The sequence below is a fragment of the Zalophus californianus genome, chromosome 9 (assembly GCF_009762305.2).
Source record: "Zalophus californianus isolate mZalCal1 chromosome 9, mZalCal1.pri.v2, whole genome shotgun sequence".
Classification (NCBI taxonomy): domain Eukaryota; kingdom Metazoa; phylum Chordata; class Mammalia; order Carnivora; family Otariidae; genus Zalophus; species Zalophus californianus.
In genome coordinates, this window is record NC_045603.1 from 125,409,740 (window position 1) to 125,431,593 (window position 21,854).

The window sequence follows — 21,854 nt, forward strand, 5'->3', positions numbered from 1 at the left end:
AACCTTGCAGACACTTTAAAGCACTGGTGTATTCCATTTCTTTTGGCTTGGCACCTCACCCTGACCCCCAGTTCCCAAAAGTTGCTCCATCCACAAGTTAGTATTTATTCCCCAGGGGAAGTAGAGTTGCTCACCTGCTATTTCTAAAACTACTATTAATAGAGCCCCCAAAGCACTCCTGTCTCCCCATCGAATCTCAGAAACAGTAACGCACTGCAATCTGCAATGGAGACTTGTCAATTAAAATAATGGATCTTTAGTCACAAATCATTATCACAATTTGACTTTAAAGTGAATGGAGGAAGTATGGTAAGGGTAAAGGAAGGGCAATGGCAGAGAAAAACTTGCCCATGATTCCAGAACCGGCTGATTTTTCAAAGAAGGCTGGGAATACAGGGGAAAGAATCAAGTCCCTATGGCATTGATTCTGGCTCAACAGGTATTAACTCTGACGACAGACAGGGACACCTAGGCATTCTGAAGCCTCTCAGTATTTCCTGGTTGTGTTTTTTATAAAAATATTTAATTGAAGTACAACAACATTTAATATATGCTATGTGTAAGTGTACGTACATGGTTGAAAGTTCCTCTCTGCTGTGTAGTATTGCCTCCCGTGAATGAATACACCACAGTTTATCCATTCAGCTATTAATGGACATTTGGGTGGCTTATAGTTGTGGGCTACTACACACAGTGCTGCTGGGAAAGGTCTAATACGTGTCTTTTGTTGAAATATATAGATTTTTTTCTGTTGGATATTTTGCTAGAAGTAGAATTGGTGGATAGGAGCAGGTACGTACATGTTCAGCTTGGTTGAGCACGTTGAGTGGGTTCTGCCAGTCAGGCTTCCAAAGTGGTCATAACTATACACCTTATGCCAGTCATACTAATGGGATATGAAGTTCCATTTCTCTTGCAAACAATTGGTATTTTCCGTCCTCCCTCCCCATATTATCTTGTTTCTTTATATCAAGTCTCTCTAGTCAAGTCTAGAATTTTAGCCTTCCCTTCATCATGCAAAGTTAGGACACACAGTCCTTCAAGACAGCAGCATGGTCAAGGGGCCTCTGGGTTCCAACAAAGGGACCCAGATATGGTGGTAGGACAATGTCAAAATTCTATAGGGTCAAAGTAGGTAACTTCCAGGAGGTTAAGCCTGGATTTTTTTTTTTTGGTCCCGAAACTGAATATTCCTGTCACATAACTCTGGTTATAAAGTATGTGCAAAAATTATCTTAAATTTACAGAAAGGGAAATTTATGCACAGAGGTTAAACGTTAAAGACCATCTCCTTTAGACTCAAGTGCATATATGCCTTCACAATGTTTTTCTGCAAGGCTATATTACTTATTTATTGTGTGTACACATTTTTTTAAATTGCAATATCCCAGGTTAGCTCTGTTCAATATTTCTGTTGTTCCACAAATTTGTTCATCTTCACGTCTATATATTTATTCATCAATTTGTTTAATTCTTTATTATCTGACTACCCACTAGAATACATTTCGTAAGGGGAGAAGTTATGTCTGACCTGTTCAGTTTTTCTATATCCAGTACTTGCTGTGTCTCTGGCACAGAGAATAGGGTGCTCAACAAACAGTTTGGTGGGAATGAACTGAATGACTACATGACTACTGAAAGGAATTTCACAAACACTTGGAAGAATGAAGAATGAGGCATTTTTTTTAAATAATTAAAATGGAAACATTCTTTTTTTTTGCTGCTCCTCATAACTTTATTTTTGGGGGGCTTTTAGGTTTTTATATTAATCCACTTAACATACAGTGTTCTGGTAGTTTCAGGTGTACAATATAGTGATTCAACAATTGCATACATCACCTGGTGCTCATCATGACAAGGAAAACATTCTTTACTTAAAGCAACTGAATCTGATGGGAAGTACCTTATGCTTAACAATTTCAGACAATTCCTTTTATGGCAAGATTCTGTGAACACATAGTTAGAATAAGTCTGTAAAGAGCCTCTCTAAGAGTTAGGAAAGCTGGTATGCCACGACTGAGGAGGGGAGACAGAGAACTATAAAAGCAAATTCTCAGGGTTCTTTCCTGTCCTATTCCTAGTTACAATATTTGCTATTAGTTTTATGTTCCCATGAGTTACACATCTGCACTATTTTTAAAAGTATCTAATATTGCCTAGTGATGGGGAAAGCAAAGCAGCTGTTACCTTTTGTCACTATATTTAGTTCTTGTAACTACTAAGTTTAGATACAGAGTACTGAAGTGTTATTGCATGCATTTATCATTTACAATGAGAAGACTGCAAGTCTTAGGAGAGTCATCTAATTCTTCCTCTTTTTCCAGGTATTTAGCCATTCCAGACACATAGTTCTCTACCAAATTTTTAAAATTTCTATGAGATGAAATAAAATTACCTACCCTCTTTTGGTATCATACTGAAACTTCATATCCTTAAGCTTCAGCAACCTTCCTTATGTTTTATCCTTACTTGTGATATTACAGTTTGAGTTCATTCCTACTTCAGAGAAATGCTTTCCTTTTCAAGTTTTAAAAAACCAAATGGTCTTTCCTTCCCTGGTCAGTCTCGGAAGAGGCTGCCATCTGACCCAAAGGCACACTGTCCTGTCTCATGTACAGTTATGCTGGTTGTGTCTCGCTGCTCTCTCTAATTTGCATTGTAACTAATGTAAAGGTGGATGGTGTTGTTTGCAGCCACAGGAGTAGCAAATGCAGAGGTGTTGGAAATATTGTCATAGTTGTTGGAGGAAGTCTCTGTCAGCATTTTTCAGAAGAAGGAAACAGCCGGAGCTTTTTATAATGTAACATTAATTACAATGGCCAAGCACCCTGGCATAGGCTGAGGATCTGTTTATGATACACCTGCCAAGAATACTTTGAAATGCCTCATGACATGTGTCTCATAAGAGGTGTCACCCCCTGCAGTTGCTAGCGAGCAGTTCTTTTTTTTCTTCCCTCATCCCTGGTCTGTTCACTGTTGGTCTGGCTACTCATATACACAGCAACTTAAAAGTTAAGAGCTGTAATTAATGAGGTGAGATTAACAAGCCACTTAATAAAGCTACTGTATCCATTGGCATGGCTAAATACTTCCAATGTTCAAGCTGTGATCTGGAAATCTAATAAAATAAAATGGATCATTTCTCACTTTGTACAATTAAGTTTATTTGTGGAGATTTGTATTTTGAACGTGACCTTCAAAAGCCTAGACGGATAATGAAACCTCAGAAAACCAACCAGCAGGTGGCAATATATAGACTTCCCTGAGGCTTACTGATTGCGCATTATATAGGAGACAGTTAAATTTATTTCCGATTTAGTTTGGCAGTTTACAGAAATTCTGGGAAAAGGAAATACTTAAACCAAGCAAAGGAGAGCAAGCAAATTTTATCTCTTGGTGATTACAATAATTTTTTGTAGGTAATTTTACATTTTCTCTAATTCTTGGGCATTATGTATTAGATAATAATCACCGAGGTTTTCAGTTTCCTGTTTTTAGCATAACTCTTTGGAATGCAGTTGATTACAAAGTAAAACTAAAGCATTTTTAAACACTTTTGAGTAGATCGCCATGTTTAAGGTTTTAGGAAGAATTATAAAAATTCAGGACAGTAATATTAAACTTCCTGATAAATTTACTTCATATGTATTATGATGTTTGTATAATCTACCTGTTCATAAAATATTTCAGAATTTTACACGAAGATTCTGGTAAGAGGAATATATGGTTGTCTGTTGCAAGAGTTGTGTTATGTCAACAGAGGCATTAAAGAAAGCAAATGCCTATGCTTTCAGGCCACAGAGAGGCTGAACACTTCTTCTCTCTTCAAACTCACTCTATAATCAAAAAATTAGAAAAGATACAGGATCTTCACTTCTCATTACTGACCACTGAAAGCAGCTGTCCCTAACTTGGATAGGGAGTAAGGAAGCTGGAAGACCATTATCAGTAAGTTGGTAACTCTACTATTTGTCTGCCTCAGAATATGGAATGAAAGGCATTGAGCCCAACATTGGATATTGTATAGCTTTTTCTCTAATGGAAGGATAACCTGCTAATATTAATTATCAGCCAGCACAGAAAATCTAATAAAAAGCATTATTACAGTGTTACTTTTCTCCTTATAAATTCTGCTAACTCCTGCACACCAAGGATGTGAGTGGATATTGAAATCAGTAGCAGATGAATGATGGATGACTCATAAATTGGCTTGTGTGTTGGTTTATTTAATTAGTTTATTAGAGTTCTCTGGAATCATCTAGGCACTGTGCAAAACTAATATATACAAGAATATTTAGCTGTCCAATTAGGAAAACATAAATTAGTCATATCGTCTATGCTGTAAAAACCACAACTGCCAGAAGAAATTAAACAAATGAAAGGCTAATAAAAATAAATGTTTTCCATGTATTCTCAGTGCCCTGTGCATGAAGGCAGTGCAGTAGCCCAAGCTAGTAAGAAGGAAACTTCTTTGAAATGAGTTTGGCCATTTGGAACAGTCAGTTTTGCCTGTATTATTTATTTGCTTATTGATTGATTGGTTGATGGTGGGTAGTCGTCTTTCCAATAGCAGAATTTATGAAATTTCTGACGTTATATCTAAAATTATATCATAGAGGGGCACCTGGGTGGCTCAGTCAGTTAAGAGTCTGCCTTCAGCTCAGGTCACGATCTCAGGGTCCTGGGATCGAGCCCTGCATTACATCACATCGGGCTCCCTGCTCTGTGGGGAACTTGCTTCTCCCTCTCCCTCTGCTTCTCCCCTCTGCTGGTGTTCTCTCTCTCTCTCAAATAAATAAAATATTTTTAAAAAATAAAAAGTAAATAAAAATTACAGAACTACAATAATTATTAGAACATATCCTTTTGTTGTATGCTTTTATTTTTGAGAAGCTGAAAGTTCTACTTGAGTTAATCATCTCTTTTGTTCCTGTCCACCTTGAAGATGACAAACCATTAGTTGGACATGGATCACCAGTGAGCTGAGCAGTAACTCTATTTAAAAGAAAACTTAATGCACATTAGGATCTGCTTTGTCATGAGCTCTGTGGATTTTCAAAGGTGATTTTCCCATCCAATAGTCAATTCTCTCAGTCTTTTAATTTTATCAATAAATCATTAACCATAAAAAATCATGGAATCTGGACTAAAACAAAAAGTAAATGCAGTGACTACATATCCTGTATAACAAGTCTAGGATTTAACTCTCTTAAAACTGACAGGTTTATGATCATTATTAGTTAATGTTAAAAATGAAATGACTATTCCTCAGTAGAAAGAGGCTGTGGATTGGAATGCAGTCTTTTTTCCAGTTATCTCTGAAGCTTGAATAACTAATTGATGCCCATTTGCAATTCTAGGATCATATGATTTATAATATAAACTGTAGACTACATATAAGCTATATATTATACAGATACATCTATCCATATATAATACATATATATATATATCCTTGTTGCAAATGGCAGGATTTCCTTTTTTTCTCAAGGATGATAGTACACACACACACACACACACACACACACACACACACACACACACACCTTTAGCTATTCATCCATTGACAGACACATAGGTTGTTTCCATATCTTGGCTACTGTGAATAATATTGTAATATCCATTAGCGTGCATATATCTCTTTGATAATCTATTTTCATTTTCTCTGGACACATGCTGAGAAGTGAGATTACTGGATCATGTGGTAGTTCTATTTTTGGTGTTTTTTTTTTTTTTTTGAGGCATCTCCATACTGTTTTCCATAGTGGATTGACCAGTTTACAATCACACTGACAGTGCATAAAGTTTTCCTTTTCTCCACATCCTCAACAACATTTATTTCTTATTTTGGTGATAATCAATATAATAAGGATGAGGTGATTTCATCGTGAATTTAATTTTCACTTCCCTGATTAGTGATGTTGAGTACCTTTTGATTAGTGATACTGTCCATTTCCTCTTTAGAAAAATGTCTACTTATTTTGTCTGCCCATTTTTAATCAGATTGTTTGCTTTTTTTGTTTTTGAGTTGTATGAGTTTTTAATAAATGTTTGATATAACCCCTTATCTGATACATGGTTTGCAATATTTTCTCCTATTCTGTAGGTTGTCTTTTCATTTTCTTGTTTGTTTCTTTTGCTGTGCAGAAGCTTTTCAGTTTGATTTGTTGATTTTTTTGTTGTCATTTGTGCTTTCAGTGTCATATCCCAAAAATCATTGCCAAGATTGATGTCAAGGGGCTTTTTCCCTGAGTTTTCTTCTGTGAGTTTTATAGTGTCAAGTCTTATGTACAAGTTTTTGATCCCTTTCCAGTTAATTTTTCTGAGTGCTGTAAGATAGAGGTCCAATTTCATTGTTCATGTGGTTATCCAGGGTTTCTAGTATCATTTTTTGAAGAGACTGTCTTTTCCCCTTTGGAAGTTCTTGGTTCCCTTATCAAATAGTATTTTTCCATATATGGAGGGGTTTCAGTTTGAGTTCTCAATTCTGTTCCATTGGTCTATCTGACTATTTTTATGCCAGTACCATACTGTTTGAGTTACTACAGAAGGATCTTTGGTAGTTCTATATAAATTGTGGGATTGCTTTTCTATTTCTGTAAAAAATGCCATTGAAATATTGATAAGGATTATATTGAAGCTATAGATGATTTTGAACTGCATGACCGTTTTAACAGTGTTAACTTTTCCAACCCATGAACACAGGATATCTTTCCATTTGTTTGTGTCTTCTTCACTTTCTTCCAACAAAGTCTTGTTTTCATTGTACAGATCTTTCACTTCCTTGGTTAAATTTATTCCTAGGTATCTTATTGTTTTTGATGCTATTGTGAAGAAGTAGTTTTCTTTATTTGTATTTCTGATGTTTCATTGTTAGTGTATAGAAATATAGCTGGGTTTTGTGCATTTATTTTATATCCTGCAACTTGACTAAAATCACTGATTAGATCCAACAGTTTTTTAGTAGGATCTTTAGGATTTTCAGTATAAAAGATCATGTCATCTGCAAATAACAAATTTATTCTTTCTGTTTGGATGCCTTATATATTTTTTTTATCTTGCCTAATTGTTTTAGCTTGGACTTCGAGTACACTATATTAAATAAGAATGATTAGAATGAGGACTCTAGTATTGTTCCTGGTCTTAAAGAAAAGCTTTTAGTTTTTTTCTGTTAAGTATGATGTTAGCTTTGGGTTTGTCATATATGGTGTTTATTATGTTGAGACATGTTCTTGTATACCCAACCTATTGAGGGTTTTTATTATGAAAGATATATTTTGTCAAATGCTTTTTCTGCAAATACTGAGGTAATCATCTGATTTTTAGCTTTCATTTTATTAATGTGTGTGTTGTATTTATTGATTTGCATATATTAAACCATTCCTGCATCCTAGGGACAAATCCCACTCAATTACTATGAATAGTCATTTCCGTAAGTTCTTGAATTTGGTGTGCTAATACTGTGTTGAGAATTTTTGCATCTGTGCTCATCACGGATATTGGTCTATAGTTTTCTCTTATAATCTTTTTATCTGGCTTTGATGTCAGGGTAATACTGGCCTCATAGAATAAGTTTGGAAATGTTCCCTCCTCTTAAATGTTTTGGAAGAGTTTGAGAAGAATTGGCATTAAATTTTCTTTTTTAAAAAAATTTTATTTTACTATGTTATGTTAGTCCCCATACAGTATACAACTTTTTTAAATGTTTGGTAGAACTAATCAATGAAGCCATCTGTTCTTGGGGTTTTCTGTGTTGGGAGATTTTTGTTTACTGATTCCATCTCCGTAATCGCTGTTGGTCTTTCAGCCTTGGTATTTCTTCCTGATTTAGTCTTGGTAGGTTCTATGATTTAGGGATATACCTATTTCTTCTAGTTTATGTAGCTTATGTTGTATAATTAATTGTTCATAGTAGTTTCCTATGATCCTATATATTTCTGTAGTGTCACTTGTCATTTCTCCTCTCTCATTTCTGATTTTATTTATTTGAATCTTCTCTCATTTTTTCTCAGTTTCACAAAGGTATGTCAGTTTTGTTTATGTTTTTGAAAAACCAGCTTTTAATTTCATTGCTCTTTTTTTTTGCTTTTCTGGTCTTTATTTCATTTATTTCTACTCTGATCTTTATTATTATCTTCCTTCTGCTAACTTTGGGCTTAATTTGTTGTTCTTTTTCTAATTCTTTGAGGTATAAAGTTGGATTATTTATTTGTGATCTTTCTAATTTCTCAATATATACACTTATCACTATAAAATTCCTTCTCAGAACTAGTTTTGAAGTGTCCTATATGTCTGGGTATGTTGTATTTCCATTTTCATTTGTTTTGAAATATTATTTGATTTCCCTTTTGATGTTTCTTTGATCTACTGATTGTTCATAAATGTTGTTTAATTTCCACATACTTGTAGATTTTCCAGCTCACTTCATGCTGTTGATTTCTAGTTACCTACCAGTGTAGTTGGAAAAGATACTTGGTATGATTTCAAGCTTCTTAAATTTGTTAAGACTTTCACCATATCATATGATCTGTCCTTGAGAATGGAGCAGAGTTCTTGATTTGACGGTGTTTTCACTCAGTATTTTGATGATAATAGTCTACCACTTCAGTCTTTCACAGAAGCTCTTAAGACAACTCTTCTGTCTCTGTCATTTCTCAGAAGGCAATCTTTCTTTTTTTTTTGTACTTCTTAAGGTTATCTAAAAACAATTATGCTGGGGTGCCTGCGTAGCTCAGTCGGTAAGCATCTGCCTTCAGCTCAGGTCATGATCCCAGGATCCTGGGATCGAGCCCTGTATCGGGCTCCCTGCTCAGCAGGAAGCCTGCTTCTCCCTCTCCCACTCCCCCTGCTTGTGTTCTCTCTCTCACTGTGTCTCTCTTTCAGATAAATAAATAAAATCTTAAAAATAATAATTATGCTTCCTAATTCTCATCAATTTTTAAAAAATTCTCAGCTACTAATACGTTCTCTTCTCCATTCTTCCACCATCTACTGAACTCCAAGTAGATGTATAGTGTATCTTTTTTCATTCCATCTTCCATATCCCTTAACTGTCCCTTTCTTTCTCTATCTTTATTCCTTCTATGCTAAATTTAAGTAGTTTTTTCCCCATAATTATCTTTCAGTTAACAAATTTTTCCTTCAGAAATATAACTTACTAATTATCAACTATTTTTAAAAAAATATATTTTTATTTCTAGAAACTTTATTTCTTTCTCGCATCTGTTGGTCACTTTTGGTCTCGCATCTGTTGGTCACTGTTGGTCACATAGTTCTTGTTATTTGTACAACGTTCAGATTACCTGTTATTTCTTTAAACTTGTAATTGTCAATCTTATATTTGTGTCTGATAATCCCAATACCTGACATCCTTAGGGTTCTAATTATGCCTTTGGTTGTTCCTGAAGACTTTCATTCAACATTGTTAACTCCTTTATGTATTGAGTCATTTTAGATTTGGAGTTTAATTTTGGTTTATCTCAATCTGTGGACATGCAGGGAAACCTGGCTTTATGGATGTTTTCTTCCTGAGAGTTTATGTGTGTCTTTCTGCCAGGTTCCCATGGCACCATAATCCAAAATTAATTTCTTGACTTTACCTCTTCCAAGAGGTACAGTAAGTAGGTATTTTATAGCCCCCTCTTTCAACGAAAATATCACTTTTGATGTCCCAGACTTTATGCGAACATCTCAGTTCCAATTTCTTGAGGTTTTATCTCGTTTCTTCTGAATCATTAGTTGCCTTTAGGATGTTACTGACTTTTTTTTCTTTTATACAGATAGAATTCTTACACCTTAGAATTCACCCTTACTTTATAGTGTAAAATTCAATAGATTTTAGTATATTTACAAGGCTGTGCAACCAGCACCACCATGTAATTTTAAGACATTTTCATCATCCTAAAACTAAGCCCATGCTCTTCAGCACTCATTTTCTATCACTTCTTCTAACTCCTGAGAACCACTAATCTCCTTTCTGTCTCTATGGAGTAGTGATTTATGGATGTATCATATAAAATGAATCATATACTTGGAGACTTTTGTGTTTGACTTTTTTCACTTAGCATGATATTTTCAAGGTTCATCTCTGCTGTAGCATGTATGAGTGTCTCTTTTCTTTTTAATGCCTGAATAATGTTCCCTTATGTGACCATACCACATATGTTTTTTTGTTCATCAGTTTATGGACATTTACATTGTTTCCACTTCAGAGATATTGTAAATAATGTTGCTATACATGTTCATTACCATTTTTTGTGTGGGCGTAATTTTTTTTTTCATTTGTCTTGAATGTATATCTAAGAGTGGAATTACTGGGTCATATGATAACCTATCTTTAACATTTTGAAGAAGCACCAAACTGTTTTACAAAGGAGCTTCATCACTTTACATTTATTGCATTAAATTTTATTGTATGAAAGTAGCAATTTTTCCACATCCTTGCTTACACTTAGTGTTTTTTTATTATTATTACCATCCTCATGAGTGTGAAATAGCATCTCATTGTGGTTTTGATTTGCATTTTCCATTGACTAATGACACTGAGCATCTTTTCATATACTTATTGGCCATTTGCATATTGTCTTTAGGAAAATATCGATTCAAAACCTTTGCCCACTTTTTAATTGGACTAGCTTTTTATTTTTGAGTTTTAAGACAGTCTTTCATCAGATACAAGATTTGCAAGTATTTTCTCCCATTTTGTGAGTTGTTTTCACTTTCTTATTAGTGTCCTTTGAAACAAGAAAGATTTTAATTTTAACGAAGTCCAGTTTCTTAGATTCCTTATACTTTCGTCATCATTTTTTAAAGTTTTTATTTATTTATTTGAGAGAGAGAGAGAGAGAGAGAGAGAGCAAGGGGAGGAGCAGAGGGAGAGGGACAAGCAGTCTCCACACTGAGTGCAGAGCCCAATGAGGGGCTTTATCTCATAACCCTAAGATAATGACCTGAGCCAAAATCAAGAGTCAGACGCTCAGCTGACTGAGCCACCCAGGCACCCCTAGGTATCATCTTTAAGAAACCACTGGGCTGCTTTTTCACTTACCAGTTATGCTTCAGCCTCTTTATTTATTTATTTATGTATTTTGACCCTTGGGGATTTCTCTGACATTTGTGTATGCTCAGGTATCATTTAATAGGCGCTTTGTTGTATTTTTTCATAGCTTTTCTATTTTTTTAAGATTTTATTTATTTATTTGAGAGACAGAATGAGATAGAGAGCGCGTGAGAGAGGGAAGGGTCAGAGGGAGAAGCAGACTCCCCGCTGAGCAGGGAGCCCAATGCGGGACTAGATCCTGAGACTTCAGGATCATGACATGAGCCAAAAGCAGTTGCTTAACCAACTGAGCCACCCTAGTTACCTTGTAGTGGGAGGGGTTGCCAGAATATCTAGATATTTTGTAGTGGGAGAGGTCCTGTGATTTTACTGCATGGAGTCAGTCAAACACACGTCAAAGAACACTTTCTTGGGAACTGAAGAGACTCAGTCTGAATATCTTCATGGTAAAATAGAGCTAATCGTAATAATATGTAATTCATGCAGTTATTGTAAGGGTAAAACAAGATAACATATAATACACGTGGTTGGTACATTCTGAGAACTTACTAAGTGTTGTATAATTATATCATTATTCATAATAAAGTTCTCTTCAAAGTGTCTTTAGAAACTGCATGTGTCAACTACTTAGTGATTTCTTTCAGTAAGAACAAAATATTTTGGAAATGCTACATTTCCTGAATGGGAGTTTATCGATCACTATATATTTATTAATTTGTTTTACAAAGTAGGACAGTGAAGCTGAGAGAGACATAATAGGCTAAAGAATTGTACCAAATCAGAAGATAATAGAACTGAGACTTGAACTTAGCTTAGCTGACTTCTAAATACATTACCATTTTTACTCACTTCAAGAATCTCTTATGTGTAATTTCTCATTCTGTGTAATAATTCTTCAGTAATTTTATTATCCACAAATCTGATCCCATTATATGTGATGGTTTCCTCTCTACATCTGTTCAATACTGTAGTCACTAACAATAAGGAGCAATAAGATTTAGATTCAAATAAATTAAAGGGGAATATTAAAAATTTAATTCTTTAGTTGTACTAGCTACAATAAAAACCCTTTCTATTCCCATGTGTCTAGTAGCTATCACATTGAGCAGCACAGATATAGAACATTTCCATCATTATAGTAAGTTCTGTTGGACACTATTACTCTAGATTTTTTTTTTTTTTTCATTGAGGGAACTACATCACGAGTTGTATCAGAGCCTTAGTTTGTTCCTTTATTGCCCTTTGAAATCATACCAGGCACTTTTGTTCACTGCAGTCTGCCCTTAACCATATCAACAACCATAAGCTGCAGTCTGCCCTTAACCATATCAACAACCATAAGCTGGGGAAAAGACTCCAATTTGGATGGCATTTGTACTTTGATTGCCCTATGCTTTGGCTGAGTGAATAAGGTACTGCTTTCCTATCCTAAGCCGGGGTTTGGTAACCATCCCTCCTGGGGCATACAACAACATTTCAAATCAAAGTGACTCACTGCCTGAAAATAAGCTGAAGCATAGCCCAAATGCAAGTATATAAAAATTATTTTCTCCTAAGAGTGAACCTTGTATAACCATTTATTTCTATTAGACAAATTGTGGAAATCATAAATTGTGGAAATTCACTGAGTCCTGTATACTCTAAACCTTTCTTGTGTAAAAAGAAAGAAGGCTATTGCATCAACAAGCATTTATTTCAATTTTAAAGAAAGAAATTGATTCACCAAACAGGGCACTACTAATAAAAAGTGTAATACTTAGTGTCTATCAAGTGAAGATCATAACACCCTTTACTTACTGTTCTTAACCTCATAATGCCTGGCAGAGAAATTGAAACAAATTATAACAGATATGTTACAAATATCAATTACAAAGCTGGAGCTGGAGTACTTCTCTGACTCTTGGATCAATGATTTATTTCAGCTTTGGTGTATTTGTATTTTAGAGGACTTCGTGGCCAGTATAATTTTGATTTCAAGATGACTCATTAGTTAATAACTGAAGAGAAAAGGAATGAGAACCTCTGAGACTAGAAGCTAACCTCTGATTTGGCATTATCCTCATTTTACAATTTCATTTATGCAATGAGTGAAGCAATTATACAATTTAGGTTATACAGTAAATTTACAATTTATACAATTTCATTTCTCAGTAAAAAGAATACGATTTCATGGATTGGTCCTCAGTAATAAGACAGTGCTTAGAAAACATAGCACATATTTCCATAATTGTAATACTTGGTGAAAAAAAAAGTCACCTTTTAAAACTGAAGGTAATAAAAGGCAGCAGAAAATACACGTGTTTGCAAGAATTGGTTTGTAAACAGTAGACTCTATGAGGACAGTGATGGGTCTCTCTTACCACCACATCTTTGCTACTTGCATAGCACCTGGCAAATACCAGTCACTCAATAAATACGTACCAATTCATGTGATCAGATAAAAGAGAGGAGTTCCAAATACTACCTGAAAACATAGCCTTTATAACCATGACTAAAGAGAATATAAGATAAAATGATATTTAAGTTTATCAAAATGAATGTTGCCTTAACAGATAGGTAATATCAGAGGTCCTGTGATTTTACTGTGTGGACACAGAAAAAGGAATCCAAAACTCAGAAATTATCTAAGTAATATGTCAACAACACTAATGGGGAGTAGAGAGTGGTACTCTGGTATAAATGACCCAGTATGTATAGTATAGGTCATCTCTGAACAGAAGTATCTTCAGAGAGGCATGGGTAATTTATGATGGTTGGAGTTGTTGGAAATATGCCATAAGAATGAAGATACAACTTCCCCCTTTCTTATTTCTTATTTATTTCTTATTTCTTTTGTTCATCAACCTAGTTTATGATCAGTTTTCCCATGGTAACCTACCCATTCATGTCAGATACTCTAAATACATGACTATTGTGACAACCATATTTCTAATTGTTATTTTATAAATCAGCTTTCTCTTTTATATGTCAATATCTCCTATCTTGGGGTTAATGTGACTCACTTCTCCCAAAACTTATTATCTCCTAAGAAACTAATAATAGAAAATTGCTAGGCTTGGAAAAGTTTGGGGACCCTTGATCCATGATGACTCCCAAGACACAGAAATTTGATTTCTCAGTGAAAGAGCTACTTTGTTTTTTATCAACTTTTTTTCTGTAATGGCACCATGACTGATGAAAAAAACAAAAGTCAACTCCTGGTTTCTAGTCTGACCTATAATGAGCTTAGAAGTCATTACTCTCATCCTCATAAGAAAAAAGTGGAACACACTAAACATCAAACTGAAAGACTTCTTAGATCCATTAGAAAATTGAGATCACAGGGCAACTTGCTGCCCTGAAAAATGGAGAGATGGACAGGAAAACTTAAACAGTAATTGCTTAATTTGGGGGGATTGAGTGCGGACCAAATTGAGAGATAAAAATGTCCGGGACCCTAGGCTTGAAAGGCCCCACACTTTTATGTGTTATATCCCTAGGAGCACCACTAGGACCTCAGGGTGAAGATCAGAGAAAAATTCCCTTCTGTTCCCAATGAGGTAGAGGAAAAGTAATTATTTTGAAATATATCCAGATCATACTGTTCTCCCTAGAAAGCTCTGCCCTCTCAGAAAAGTACATTACCAGAGCCTTCTTGTGTGAACTGAAGCAGGGAGTGGGGAGCTGGGAGACATTTGTGAAGGTCATAGCCTACTGGCATGGGCCCACAGAAAGCCTGAGTCCTTATCATAGGTCTAGAACATGGACTATATTTTCCCACCACATCAACAGGGCCCCTATATAGTAACAGGGGATTACAGCTGGAAGACCTGCCAGGCTCAGACTCTGTTTAAGAAGGAGTCTCTAGGGAAACCCAAAGCCAACAGGTGAGACAAAACCAAGAATGGTAAAGGAAATCATAGGCTCTAACACCTGCAACTATTGGAAACAGTAAACACAACCTCACTCCCAGCCAGATAAAATAAAACCTCATTCTAAAGGCCTCTTTCCCTCAGTTCCATTTATCCAATACATGATGCCTAGCTTTCAACAAAAAAGTACAAAGCAAAATAAAAGGCAAAAAACCAAAGTCAGTAGGGACAAGGTAAATGTCATAACCAGACTCAGATATGGCAGAAATTTTGGAATTACTGGAGCAGGGATTTAAAATAACTATAATTAATATTCAAAGGACTCTAATGGAAAAAAGTGGGAGACACTCAAGATGAGATGGCTGAAGTGAATGGAGATAGGGGAACTCTAAGAAAGGATCAACAGGAAATGCTAGGTATTGAAAATCCAGTAACAGAAGTAAAGAATGCCTTTGATGAGCTCATTAGTAGACTGGACTATGGCTGAGGAAAGAACAGGGGAGCTTGAGGATATGTCAGTAGAAACTTCCCAGACTGAAAAGTAAAGAGCAAAATAATGAAACAGGATATTCAAGAATGGTAAGACAATTACAAAAGAACAATATAAGTGTAAAAGGTAATACCAGAAGAAATAAAGAAACAGAAGAAATCATTGAGGTAACAATGACTGATAATTTCCCCAAATTAATGACAGATATCATCAAACCACAGATACAGGAAGCTCAAGCACCAAGTAGGATAAATACCCAGTCCACACCTAAATATAATAGATTAAAATGACAGATAATCAAAGTCAAAGAGAAAACCTTGAAAGAAGTCAGAAAGGGGAAAAATTTACCTATAGAGAAACAAGAATAAGAACTATGTAAAAAAAAAATTACATCAGACTTTTCTTCAGAAACCTAGCAAGTAATACATAGTGGAGTTAAATGTTGAAAGAAAAACCCATTCAACTAGAATCCCCTCAATTTTTATTTGAAAAAAGACCTTTTTTTCACCTTCACTTTGAAGGAAAGCTTAACTGGATGCAGAATTCATCAAGAGTAGACTTGTTTTGCAAGAAAGTTAAATGAAATTCTTCAATGAGAAGAAAAATGATATGTCAGAAACTCAAGTATACATAAAGGAAAAAGCATTAGAGAAAGAATAAATGAAGGTAAAATAAAATATTTTTTATCTTTCTCATTCTTAATTGGTCTTACAAATAGCAGTTTAAAAATAATAACAATGATGTATTAAATGATTATAACATGCATAAGTGAAACAAATGGCAAGAATGCAAGAAAGGATAGGAGAAAGGAATTAAAAATATTCTAAGGTACCTGCACTTACACATGAATTATGCAGTGTTATTTGAAAGTGTACTGAAATTAGTTGGAAGGGTATACTGCAAACTTTAGGGCAACCAGTAAAAAATTTTTTCAGGAGAAATATAATTGATATACTAAGAGAGAAAATGGAATCATATAAAATGCTCAAATAATACCAGAGAAGGCAGAAAAAAGAGAAAACAAAAATATAAACAATGAACAAAAGCAATGAATAAAAAGTTACAAATAAAGTAGATAGATATTAATCCAACTCTAACAATTATTACTTTAAGTATGAATGATCTAGATACACAAATTAAAAGACAGATTTTCAGAGTGAATCGCACCAAACTGCATGTTGTCTACAAGAAACACCCTTTATTTTTTATTAAGATTTTATTTATTTATTTGTCAGAGAGAGAGCACACAAGCAGGGGGAGCAGCAGAGGGAGAAGCAGGCTCCCTGCTGAGCAAGGAGCCCAATGCAAGACTCCATCCCAAGACCCTGGGATCATGACTTGAGCTGAAGGCAGACACTTAACCTACTGAGCCACCTAGGCGTCCTGAAACACACTTTAAATATAAAGAAACAAGGGGTGCCTTGTTTTATATATATATAAAGAAACAAATAGATTAAAAGTAAAGGTGTGGAGAAAGTTACACCATATTAAAACTAATAAAAAAAAAGATGGGAGTTGTTGTATTTCAGACAAAACAGATTTCAGAGCAAGGAACATTATCAGCAATAAGGAGAGGTATTACATAATCATAAAAGAGTAAATTCTCCAGGAAGACACAACAGTCCTGTTGAGCCTAAGAACAGAGAATTAAATGAGGCAACAAGTGTCCATTGATTGTTGAATGGATAAAGAAGATGTGGTGTATATGTGTGGGGGGATGGGTTAGCCCGGGGATGGATATTAAGGGTATTAAGGAGGGCACATATTACGTGGAGCACTGGGTGTTATACGCAAACAGTGATTCATGGAACACTACATCAAAAACTAATGACGTACTGTATGGTGACTAGCATAACATAATAAAAAAAAGATGTATATATATGCAATGGAATATTTTTAGGCATAAAAATTAAAATCTTGCCATTTTCAATGACATGGATGGAACTAGAATGTGTTATGCTAAATGAAGTAAGTCAAAGACAAATAGCTTATGATTTCACTCATACATGGAATTTAAAAAAACAAAACAATCAAAGGGGGAAGAAAAAGACAAATCAAGGAACAGAAGAGAACAAACCAATGGTTACCAGAGGGGAGCAGAATGGGGGAGATGGGTGAAACAGGTGATGGGGATTAAGGAATGCATTTGTCATGATGAGCACAGGATGATGTATGAAAGGGTTGAATCACTATACTGTACACCTGAAACTAATATAACACTGTATGTTAACTAACTGGAATTAAACTAAAAAACAGATAAGTAATGAGACAAAAATATAGAGAGCTGAAAGGATAATAGACAAATACACTACTCTTGTTGGAGACTTAAATATCCTGCTATCTGTAATTAACAAATCTAGCAGACAGAAACTAATAAGGACACATTGAACTGAGGGTGTCATCAATCAACTGGATCTAACTGATATTTATAGATCCTACAATTGCAGAATATACATTCTCCTCACGCTCATTTGAACATTGACCAGGAAAGATCGCATTTTGGCCCAATTAACTCATCTTAACGAAACTGAAAAAATAGGAATCATGCAAATTAGGCTTTCAGACCACAATGAAATTAAACTAGAAGTCAGTAAAAGAAAGATAGCTGAAGAATCTCCAAATATTTGGAGATTAAACAACACACTTCTAAATGACACATGAATCAAAGTAGTCTCAAAATCAAAAGTATTTTGAATTAAATGAGATGAAAGTACAATTCATCAAAATTTATAGGATGCCGCACAGTAGTGCTTAGAGGGAAACATATAGCATTAAAAAGATATATTGGATAAGAAGAAATAACTAAAATCAAGAATCTAAGTTTCTATTTGGGGAAACTAGAAAAAGAAGAACAAATTAAATCCAGTGTGGTCAGAAGAAAAAACTTCCCGACTTGATCTATAGATTTAATGTGATTCCAAACATAATCCCAGAAAGTTACTTTGTGGACAAACTGATTCTTGAGTGTATATGTAAAGACAAAGAACCAATATAACCAACATGACTGACAGTACTCAACTTCAGGATTTGTTTTAAAGGTATAGTAATCAAAACTCTTTGGTACGGGCGAAAGAACAAATAGATCACTAAAATAGAATAGAGAGCCCAGAAATGGACCTAAACAAACATATCAACTGATTTTTCACAAAGGAGCAAAGACAATTCAGGGGGGGAAAATGGTAGTCTTTTCAACAAATTATGCTATAACAATTAAATATTCACATGCAAAGAAAGAGAAATAAATACATACACAGACTTTATACCTTTCACAAAAATTAATCCAAAATTGATCATCCTTAAATGTAAAATACAAAATTATAAAACTCCCAGAAGATAAAGTAAAAAAAAAAATTAGGTAACCTTCGGTTTGGCAATGGGATCTTGGACAAAATTTCCAAAGCATGAGGAATGAAAGAAAAAATTGACGTACTTCATTAAAATTATAAACTTCTGCTCTGTGAAAGACACTGTTGGGAGAATGGAATACAGGTTATAGATTGGGAGAAAATATTTACAAAAAGCATATTTGTTAAAAGACTGTTATCCAAAATATACAAAGAACTTTTTTTTTTAGTTTTCTTTAAGTAAGCTCTGCACCCAATATGGGGCTTGACCTGATGACCCCAAGATCAAGAGTCGCATGCTCTACAAACTGAGCCAGCCAGGTGCCCCTGCAAAGAACTCTTAAAACTCAGTGAGACAGCCAATTCAAAAACAGGCAAAAGGCTAGAACAGACACTTTACTGAAGAAGATAAGCTGATGGCAAATAAGTGTATGAAAAGATGCTTAACCTCTTATATCATTAGGGGAAGAAAAATCAAAGTGATCGTGAGGATACCACTGTTCCCATTAAAATGGTTAGAAACCAAAAAAAACCTGACATCACCAAGTGCTGGAGAAAATGTAGAGCATGGGAACACTTATTCATTGCTGGTCAAAATGAAAATGTATGACCATTTTAGAAGACAGTGTAGCAGTTTCTTACGTATCTAAACTAGTCTCAACATACGATCTAGTAATTGCACTTCAGGGCATTTACCTAAATGAGTTGAAAACTTAGGCTGTTATGATCATCGACCCCAAAAATATGTATTGCAGTTATGATTACCAAAAATAAAATCAAGCCAAATATCCTTCAGTTGGTGATAAATGGATAATCTGCGGTGTATTCATGCAATAGAATATTATTCAGCCATAAAAACAAGTAAATTTTTTTTTTAAGAGAGAGAAGAGAGCAGGGTTGGGAAGGGGCAGAAGGAAAGGGAGAGAGAGAATCCCATGCAGGTTCCATGCTGAGCACAGAGCCCAATGTGGGGCTCGATCTCACAACACTGAGATCATGAGCTGAAAGCAAGAGTCTGACGTTTAAATGACTGAGTCACCCAGGTGCCCCTAAACAAGTAAACTTTTAAGCCACAAAAGACATGGAGGAAATTAAATGTATATAGCTAAGTGAAAGAAGCTGGCCTGAAAAGGCTACATTCAGAATAATCAACTGTATGACATTCTGGGAAATGCAAAACTAGAGAGAGAGTAAAAAGATAGGTGGTCACCAGGCATTCAGGGAGAGGGGAGTATCGATGAATAGGTGGAACACAGGGCTTTTTTAGGGCAATGGAAGTATTCTGTAGGATACCATAATGGTGGATATATTGGTGGATGACAAATGGTATATATTTGTCAAGACCCACAGAAATGTACAACACAAAGAGTGAACCCTCGTTTAAACTAATAATTATCAAATTTGGTTTATCAATTGTAGCAAATGTGCTATACTAATGCGCAATACTAATCATAGGGGAAATGGTGTCTCTAGAGGTGGGGCGAGTGGACAAAGTGTATATATGGACTCTCTTCTATAATGCTAAAGCTACTCTGGAAAGTCTATATTTAAAAAAAATCAGTTCCGTGACTAGTAGGACATGCTGAATTGTTTTCATGGTATAACTATGAAATTTAAGATGCAATAACCAGTTGATAGCATTCAGTAAGCAACATGTTAGCTGTCATTTTGATGTACTAATCACTGGAAAAAGTTAACAGCAGCCCCTAAAGATGTCTGGCTTACAACAAAAAGAGAGTTGGGAATAAGAATCTGGCTCACATAATATTTCCTGCATCATCCTACCCGTAATGCTGTCTGCCAATTTGACTAATCACTTAACTAATTAAGATTTAAAAATTTTTTCATGATTGCATTTAGTGAAAAATTTTGGAACTTACACCTTATTATACATTTCATGATCTGGTAGTAACACTGAGAAAAGTTAGAATTAAGAAGAAAATCTATTATTAATCTGCAAGGAAGTGCTACTGTGCCAATAACAATGTACTAACTTGCCTGTACACCCAAAATTTCAACCTGTTCATGTCTCAAAATAGTAAAAATATTCACACACAGCTGTCAGCATAAACAAAACTGTGCTCTCTGCATCACATAGAGTGTGTTTATAAAAACTAAAACATAAGCATGACTGAGTCTGTCTCTACACAGGTTTAAAAGTTATCATTTTTGTAAGGATCAGCAGTGTACAGAATGTTTGAAAAACTTGAAATAAAAATACATAACTAAAAGATTGCAGTTGAAACAGGAAATCCTGAGATGTTATCTAGCTGAAATTGAGTTGATGTTAAAATGTATGGTGCTAACACTTTACTAAGGTGATATAGTCCTAAATACTGAGTGGGAAGGGTGGGAATAAGAGAAATTATTCTAGTCTGTAGACAATGAAATAGAATACTTAAAAGTTCATTCAGAGTGGGCTTTTAGAAATAGATGTTATTAAATATTTCTATGCATTACTGAAAACTGTTTAAAGGCACTCAAGGTCCACCTTCTGATAAACGAGTCATAGATAGGTACTGATAGAATCCTCAAAAGTTAGCAGTCACAAACCAGTATCCCCTTAACACACACCTATTAACTCTGACAAAGCAAAGGAATTTTTAAGAAGTGATAAAGACATTGCTGGTCAACCATCAGTGAATAAGGATATTGGCTCCACTCAGGTCCATTTTCAATTAGCCACATAGCCTTGAGAAAGTCATTTGGACTCTCTGAGACTCAAAACATTTATCTCTAAGTAGAGATAATTATACTTATTGTGATAATTAAATGAAATAATAAATGGTATATGAATTATTGTTATTTAACATCTATAAGAATGCTTGGCAATGAGTGAATTTTCTTTTCAGTTGATGGTTACATAGGGCAATATTGGTTTGGATTGTAATGCTTTTAAGGAAAAGTAATTTCGGGGGAAGGGAATGATGAATAGGAAGTGTACAAGAGATTTTTAGGTCAGTGAAACTATTACATATGATGGTAGATACATAACATTTATCAAAACTTACAGAACCGGGATGCCTAGATCGCTCAGTCATTTTAAGTGTCAGCCTTCGGCTTAGGTCATGATCCCAAGGTCCTAGGATCAAGTCTTGCATTGGGCTCCC